General features: G+C 36.9%; 1 long non-coding RNA gene across 1 annotated transcript; it reads right to left on the reverse strand.

Moving 5' to 3' along the window:
* Window positions 1-545: 545 nt before the first annotated feature.
* LOC109911488 lies at window positions 546-7113 on the reverse strand. The gene is made up of 3 exons (XR_007261751.1): window positions 7028-7113; window positions 4372-4494; window positions 546-2887 (listed from the first exon to the last, which is right to left on the reverse strand). It is a non-coding gene; the product is annotated as an uncharacterized LOC109911488 (long non-coding RNA).
* Between the last annotated feature and the right edge of the window lie 1320 nt (window positions 7114-8433).

Below are 8433 nucleotides of genomic sequence, written 5' to 3' on the forward strand. Positions count from 1 at the left end.
GGGAGGGGCTTAGTGGAGGAAGAGGATGAAAAAAATTCTAAACATGATTTTTAATCATCATGTGCCTAATCTTAATAAACGTATTACTATTACAAAGGAAATTGTAAAGGAACTGTCACAAGGAATTCAATAATACTGGAAGGGAGAAACAAGTGGAGCAAGGGAGTGGGACAGTTGTATAGCTTCTCTGAGGAGACAAGAAAGATGCATTAGGCTGACAAAATTCTGTGTTGTAAAATTTGATCGATTGGTATTTCTTGCAAAAGACCAAAATCCACCAAATTAACAAATTTCAGTGTAACAAAATATAAATTTGCTTTTCTGTTGCTATGTTAATCTGATTTGTTAACTTCTGATAGTGAGACAAAAATCTCAAAATAAGAATTGAGATTTCAATCAACAACAAAATATGTGTGTGATATAACCAAACACTTTATTGACACTTTTGGGAATTAAGAATATGACATGGTATGTTAAGTTTACATCACATAAACAAAATGATATTAGAAAGTAAATCAAATAAATATGTAACTTTAAAAATCTGCAGAAATTTCATACATTTAGCATACGTTATAGCAAATACCAAATCATTTATTTATGCACAAAAATATACAAAATCAAATGCAAATAAGCCCTGGTACTACTGGTTTTCATTGACTAACAAAACCTATTAAAAAAATGTAAAGGCAAGGTAATATTACACTTTAATTTTCAAGTCATTAGTTCATTAATAACCTGTCAGGGTAATTCTAGACCTTCCAGTCAGACCACTTAGAAAGTTGTCTACATGTTCCTTGATTATATGCAGATTATGATAGAAGAGGGCTGCAGACTGACTGAAGTCTATTTTTTCCTATTCAAAATACTGTCCTGATGTTAAGTAAAAACCAGGAGTTCACAGGACATCTTCAAATCTTTGACAACATTACGTTAAGGTTTATGATTAAGTTCAGAATGAAAAAAAAATGAATTTATAACTTTAGCAGGGACTTTAGTGCAGAACAAATATTTATTTCTTACCCAAACTAAAATAGCTTATTTATTCATTTACTTGTATGTTCTTTGAGGGACCTTGCAGATTTTGTTCACAAAACAACAGAGATTATGATTCAGAAGCAATTCATCGACCGAAATGCTTTGGGGTGACCTGAGAACATGAAAGGCACATGTCTTTTCTCGAAAACCAAGTTCTTTTATGATTTCAGAAAAGCTTTTGATTGTGTCACTTGCTCACAAGGCATGGAATTTGAGGCATTTAGACTAAAGGCTGGTGAAATCAGAAAACAATGTTCTTGAATGTAGGTTCAGCAATAACAAAGGGGTCACTCAAGTAGTATCAGTGCTAGTCAGGTTGGTAAGTGGGAAACAAAATTTGGAGAAGGTATTAAAAAGTGTAATTAGAAGCTATATCACTCTGGGCTACAGGAGAAGAGTTGATTATTTGGTGGACAGCTCACTGAATCAAAACACAACACTGTAACAACTATAGGAATAGTTAACCACATATTGGCTTCACAAGAGGTGATGAGGCAGCTCTCATACATCCATATTTAGTGCATGATGTACAATTCTGATTGCCAAAGGGTACCCAGCCATTGGAGGCACAGCAGGAAATAAGGCAGCCATACTGAGTATAAGCCGGTAAGATGTATTGAAGAGCCTGGAATTTTTTTTATGAAAGATCAATGGGACAGATTGACCACATTTCATGATCTGCCATGTCATTTCCTAAATTTCTATTCATATAGGATTCATATAGGATACTATTCATCACGGTTTTTGTAAACAAACAAATGATCTTTAAATGCTGTTTCAATGAGAATAGTTCGGAGGGTAGTGAGTTATCACATTCATATTCAACCTTGGTCTGCCTCTTTCTTTTAAAGAAGTTACTAAACATTATACATTTTGCCTGATAGTACAGGAAGTTATCTACATCCCAAGGACTGCAGCAATTCAAGAAGGCAGCTCATCAGTTCTCAAAGGCAATTGAGGATGAATAGTAAATATTAGCCTAGCAAGCAATGCCCCATAACGCACAAACACAAGAATAAAACCAATTACATTGAAGAGGTGACACTAATCTGGAGGCTTGAAGTATCCAAGGACATATACTTGTGCAATTATAATTTTAAAGAGGTAGGTTACATGCCTGGGCAATGGAGGCAATTGATTTTTTTTTTGCAAACATGTTTGCATTTCATTATGATAACAATAACTTCAGAACAATTTTAAGCCTGAGAACAATACAAGTGCTCCTAAATATTCAGGCAGTATAAATCAAATTATTCCAACCCATTGCTTTGAATTCTTTTTTATGCTTGTTTAAGTCAGAACCAGTTGAAAGAACTGACACATTTTAGCACCAAAGATGCAATAAACCAGTCTACTTTCACTTACAATATATTATAGTTCAGAATAAATAATGATCCCTGTCGATAATCATTATCTGAAACTGCTGACATGTAAATTACCACCAGGGAAGATACTTTGACACATTCCTCTTGCTCTTTGCTACAAGACTTGCATAGGTACATGAACGCCAGTGCGACCACCAACCTAAGTGCATTTAAACCAGGATTTGTTTCAATCAACCAGTCTAAAGTGACCAGCGCTAACTGATGTATGCTTATTGAGGCTAAAGTGGAACCCATTTATCTTCATTGTAAACAATATTTCTTATTTGAATTCCTTTACATGTGCAAAACAAAACCCTGCAAATGACCTGAGGACACACAGAACAATCCTGCAGGAATGGTGAACACTTTCACAGTATACATTAATTGCATAATCCGGCAGACAACTAATATGTAGCTTCATCCATATTATCATCACTTGCTTCATAGGCATCTCCATCATCGAAGTATGATGCAATGTAGTCATTTTCCTAAAAACAGTGAAAATCATTTTTCAGTTTACTTTCTACAAAATTGCATTCAATATCTTATGATCGTGAACATGTAGTTGCCAATAATGAAATAAAGTTACAGGTGATAGACAATTAATTATTATTTTGTATCTCCAAATTGTCATGATGCTATAAAATATGGACCACTGATCCTTAAAAATCAATTAACTTCAAAGCCTGGAACTTTGGTTCAAGAGAAAGCCCTTAAAAAGGAGGTGGGATGGTTTAAAATGGCCAAGGTCAATGAGAATTTACAAAACATAATCTAACTAACATGACAAATTGTTGAGGACACCCTGAAAAGGATATGCCAAGTGTAATTATGTAAACATTGAAAGTCATCATCTGCAGTGTACAGCTCATAAAGAAACCTTGAAATGCCTTGGGTGGGAGAGGGAGTTATGCTCTTTACAAGAAAAGTGGACATTGCGTTTAGATATTTGAGGAGTTGAAACAGCTAATCCAAAACACAAAACTACTATAGGTATTGCTAAACAAAGACTGAAAACTGAAACTTGCAGTGCTAAGAGGAGCATTGATGGACTATTGTAACCATTTTGTTAAAAACAGAGGGTTTCTTCTCCTCCATCTTCTCAGAGAGGCCATCATTATAAGCTTCTGTTGTCATTACAGAAGTGAGTAACATCTTGTAACAAAGGAACTCTTCGGAAGTAGAGTACTTGGTTCTGCAAAAGGTGATCAACTGTGATAGAAAACTACCTGTGAACAGAGATCTTGTAAAATGTGGAAACCTACTCCTTACACTACCTTCAGGAGACCAACTGAACCAGATGAGCTTCAAAACCCACCAGAATCTTTAGATCAACATCAGAATGTATAAATCCATCATCTGAGAACTGTAATTGTTTTACAATTCCACCTTACCTTACCCTGTGCTTTGTTCGGTTTGCTTATATGTTAGTATATGTGTGTATGTTATCAATTTCAGGACATCACTTTCAGTGAATATTTGAACTTTTTCCTCAGTAAGTTTCCAAAAAGCTAACTCAGTTTTATTTGTCAGAGGGGGTCTGTCTGGCTTGGTTCTTCATAGTTATAATGCAACTATATCAAGTACATATAGAATTGAAGAAAAAAATATATTTATTGACAAATTTCAAAAACTCAGGGTTGAATGCTACATTTTTGGGCCAAGTCTGAGTTGTGTTTTTTTTTTGGGAAGATTTGGCAAGACAGAAAGCTGAATTGGGGTGGGATGCTCCCGAAGTCAAGATCAGCCTCCCGAGACTCTCATCCGATTCAGCCACAAATCTTGCCATTGCTCTGAAATGCCAAACTCAGTACTGGAAAAAAAGAGGATTTTATTCACCTCTCCAGACTTGGTAGTAATAAGTACAAATGGGTACTTTTCTGATCCATGGTACATATATAGCAGAAATGTTAACAGGTCATAAATTTGCCAGCCTTGCTTCTGAACAATGGCTGAAATGCTAAGTACTGACCTCTTCACATTCTTCCTCATCATATTCTTCTTCTGCAGCTTCATCCTCTTCGTCACCTTTATCTTTCTCCTTCTCTTCAGTTTCTTCATCAGATTTATGTTCTGAATCCTTCTTCTCTAGGACCTATAGAAAACAACCATCATTAGTACAAATGGATATTGCTTTTTCTCACTTCACGAGTTAAAACAGTTAATCCAGAAGTAGTAATAGTACTAGAATATTGCAAATTCCATGCAATAAGGCAGCAAGAAGACAGGATCCTTTAACCATACGGATTACATTTGTACAAACAACACAGAAGACCACAAAAAGCACATCCTCCATTCAAATAACAGAGATAACATTCAATTATGTATGGTACAGAATTTAAACAGAACATCTATAAGCAAACAGAAGCTTCAATGTTCAACTAAATCTTTACTAAGCATTAATAACTATCCATAGGTGCACTATGTTGACCTTTATTTACCTTTACATTGGTGCCTCAGGCTTGCTGTAGTGCTCCAGTGAGGCTCAGCGAAGAACAGCATCTTATTTTCCACTTGGGAACCCTGCAGCCTTCAGCACTCACTAATGAGTTCAATAATTTTAGGGCCTGACCACCTTGTGTCCTTTACCTACCACCACACCCCATCATCACAAAGACTGCTTTCATTATATCCAACCCATTTTCACACACGAATGGTCCCCATTAGTAGCTTATCTTTCTCCCCAGCTCACCATTATCCAGTCCTTTAACTGCCCAACTGCTGTTCTCTCTCTCTGGGCTCCATCTCCACCTGTTATTTACTCCTTTAATCCCACACCCTACCTTTCCCAACCTGAGAGGACTAGAATACAACAGCAAAGATGAAGGGGCAGCTCAGTGGTTAGCACTGTTGCCTCACAGTGCCAGCTTTGGTTGACTGTATGGAGTTTTCATATTCTCCCCATGTGTATGTGGCTTTCCTCTGGTTGCTCGGGTTTCCTCCCACAGTCCAAAGATGTACAGGTTGAGTGATTGGCCATAGGAAATGCACGGCTACAGGGACAGGGTGGGATGTGCGGGAAGTGGGGTCGCTCTTCAGAGGGTCAATGTGGACTCCAAAGAATGGCCTGCTTCCACACCGTAGGGATTCTCTGATTCTTTCATAAACTTCCGAGGCTAAATGAAGCTCTGCTCAGACCACATTTGGAATTCTGGGAGCATTTCTTGGCCCCTTTTCCAAGGATGGATGTGCTGGCATTGTAAGGGGTCCAGAGAAGGTTCACAAAAATGATCCCGGGGATGAAAGACTTGTCATACGAGGAGCGGTTGAGGACTCTGGATCTGTACTCAATGGAGTTTAGAGAGGACATCTCACTGAAACTTACAGAATACTGAGAGGTTCGGATAGAGTGAACATGGAGAAGATATTGCCCTGGTAGGGGAGACTAGGAGCTGAAGGGATAGTGTCAGGATGAAGGGACAACACTTTGGAACTGAAAAGAGGAGGAATTTCTTCAGCCAGAGAGTGGTTAATCTGTGGCACTCATTGCCACAGCCTTCTGTGACAGCCAAGTCATTGAGTGTATTTAAGACAGAGATATGTAGTTTCTTGACCAGTAGGGGGATTAAGAGTTACAGGGAGAAGACAGGACAATGGGGTTTAGAAATATATCAGCCATGATCGAATGGTGGAGCAGACTTGAGGGGCCTGAACAGCCTAATTCTGCCTCTATAACTTAAAGCCTTATAGTCTTATAAATACTGGTCTTGCTAACAATGTCCATAAGCAGGAAAACAAAATAAAAGCTCTTGGGCAAACTGCAACATTTTCAAAAGGACAGGCTTTTCAAAAATTATATACAGACATAAGGAGGATGTGAATCAGTGGGAAGTGGCAAAGTTTATAGAAAAGTCAGGAGGAAAAAAAAGGTTCAAGTCGAAATTTTAGGAAGTGGTATCAGAGGCATTTTCATTTGGCCAAATAAAAGTTGAGCTAGCAGGAAAAACAGTTATGGCAAGAAAACTAAATGAAAGAACATGGCTACTGAGCAATATCTAAGTCAGGAATGTCAGTACTTGCACATTAACTGGCAATGCATTTTAAATGGAGTCAGAAAACCCGAGGGACGCATTTGAATGCAGAGGGTGGATAGGATGTCACTTGATGAAATTTGGTTTCAGGCAAGATAAAGTTCAGAATCAGCTGTTATATTAAAGAGTTATAGAATAAAGCAGGGAATGATAAATAACCTTATGAAACAATTTTTATCTTTATCATACTGTTGACAAATTCAAAATAAACAACATTGTACTAAGAGGAATAGACTATGCAGTCATAACAAAAGATGTTTTCCTTAAACGAATGGTTGTGGTAAGGGTCTTGTCTGGAAGAATAAAAGAATAAGTCATGATTGTTTGCAACTGCAGTCACAAACAGATCAGATAAAAAGAAAACTCATTAAGAATATATGGCCATTCATCTAATCAAGCCTGCTTCACCATTCAAATTAGATCATGGCTGATCATCGCATCACACTGCAAGGAAAGTGGCATTCTCTCCACATCTTTTGATGTCATTAGTCTCCAAAAATCTAAGTTACTGAATTGATAATGTTAATTTCATTTGTTAAGATATAGCATTAAGTCACAGATTGGCTACTAAAATAAACATGCAATTCTATTTCTCACCTCGAGTGTCTGTATTATTTCCTCATTAGATTTGCTAATGACAGTTTGAGGTTCTTTGGGTTTGGAAACCGTTGGTACAGTTTCTGCAAAGTTGAATGAAATTGAATAGAGAAAGCAATAAATCGATGTCTGTTCTATAATATCTACAATCTACAATTAAATGAAAGCTACATTAGTTGTGAAAGCTAAAAATATGTCAACTTAATAAAATATTTTTCATTAGCTGTCATTCTAATCACTCCCCTAACTCCAAATACTGTTTGATTAGCACATAAATCATTTCATCATGGTTTACCCTAGTTATTAACATTTCCTTGACAGACAAAAACATTCCATTTGCACAGTTCCCACAAAATAAAATCAGCAGCTGTCAATGGTTTCATTTGAAAACTCATCTATGCATTGAGAACAGACTGACTCACGCGAAGTAACTGCTTGGACAACTGAGACTGCAAAAGGTGGAGTATATTAGATTGGGATACTAATGAAGGTCATTCTAATTTTCTTGTGTTATTTATGTGGCATCTCCGAACTGCTGAACGTCGAATTTCACCACATTTCAAATAAAAGTATCCTTAGTATAAGATACATACATAGGTTCAGAATCACACAGCATGGAAACAGACCCTTCGGTCAAACTGGTCCATGCTGAACATAATCCCAAACTAAACTAGTCCAACCTGCCCGGTCCTGGCCCATATCCCTCCAAACCTTTCCTATTCATGTACCTATCTAAATGTCTTTTAAATGTTGCAATTACACCCATATTCACCTCCTCAGGAATATACAGCATACAGATTTTAGATCTTTTCAAAGATTTTACCAGACTTGCTATTATCATACTATGAATGGTGTTTGGATGCACGCTGATTCTAATAGGATCAATGCAATACAATTCAGTTCATCAGTCCAATTCCATTGAAGTCAAATTTAAGAACTGAAGTTTCCCAATGCATACAATACAATGTCAGCTTGGTGCAAAGTGAGGTTTAACTAAGAAGTTGGTCCAGCTGAACTTAATATAAAGCAGAACTAGGCTTGTAGTTTCACTTATCTAGTAGTGCATTATTTCTTAAACGTCTTTGTAGTACACTAGCATACTTGGGGCAATGCTGGTAGAGATTATACAGTAGAGAGTCACTACCACTAGTTACAGAGTGTATACAGTAGGAATGTAAAAGCAAAGGAATACATTTGTCAAAATCCTAAAGCAAATTATGTTCAATATGGCAAATGTCCTTATTAAGAATGAAACAACAAGCTTTGTAATGGCTTGGTGCAAGGTTTAAGAATGTTTCTACCTTATATTTTGCATTCATGTATACCTACTAAGGTAAATCTCCCAAGTTGTCTCAGAGATAGTAGGAACTGCAGATGCTGGAGAATCTGAGATAACAAGGTGTAGA

Source organism: Rhincodon typus, chromosome 3 (assembly GCF_021869965.1).
Source record: "Rhincodon typus isolate 14 chromosome 3, sRhiTyp1.1, whole genome shotgun sequence".
Classification (NCBI taxonomy): domain Eukaryota; kingdom Metazoa; phylum Chordata; class Chondrichthyes; order Orectolobiformes; family Rhincodontidae; genus Rhincodon; species Rhincodon typus.